Source organism: Crocuta crocuta, unplaced genomic scaffold (genome assembly GCF_008692635.1).
Source record: "Crocuta crocuta isolate KB4526 unplaced genomic scaffold, BGI_CrCroc_1.0 scaffold415, whole genome shotgun sequence".
NCBI lineage: Eukaryota > Metazoa > Chordata > Mammalia > Carnivora > Hyaenidae > Crocuta > Crocuta crocuta.
Genome location: NW_027531525.1, coordinates 1,779,047 through 1,779,736, shown reverse-complemented (window position 1 = coordinate 1,779,736; position 690 = coordinate 1,779,047).

The following is a 690-nucleotide window of genomic DNA, read 5'->3' as shown; positions in this document are numbered from 1 at the left end:
CTTAGGTTTTCTCTTAAGTTTCTCCCAGAAACTTCTCCTAAAGGGCTTTGAGAACCAAATAGGCCAATTACAGGACAAAAAGGAGGTTTAGAAACTTCTCAAGCTGAATTTTCCATCGCGTAAAGCCATCCACAGCGAGGGGTAGCCCCCTTGTGGAACAAAGGGCTTGTATGGGAGCTGACGAGCACGCAGCACCTGCACCCCCCCCACCCTGAGGGACAGGCGCGGGCAGGGATCCGGCTTCTCCGCCGCAAGTAGGTGGAGCGGGGCGCAGGCCCCAAGACCCTCCGGACTGACATCCTGGGCCTAACGGCGACAATTTTGCGGCGGTTGGGACTCCATGTGGCCCTCCCCGCAGTATCATCTAGAAATTAATTCCTAGACCGGCAGGTTACACCCGGTTCTGGGCCAGCGCGCCCCACCCGCAGAGCCGCTGGATTCTTGGAGGGCTGCGCCTTCCCTCGGTAAAACCGAACCCGAGAGGAAGAGCACGGCCCGGGGCGGGGATGTCCTGAAACATCCGCGAGCCCTTGAAGGAAGGGACGTTCACAGGACGATCTCGGCCGAGGTGACAGCGGGCGGAGGCCCCGCGGCACCGCCTCGCAGGGTGTGTGCCCGCGCGGGGCGCGCGGGGACAGGAAGGGGAGGGCGGGGAAGGGGTGGGGTGAGCGGGGCCCGGGCCCCGGCCCA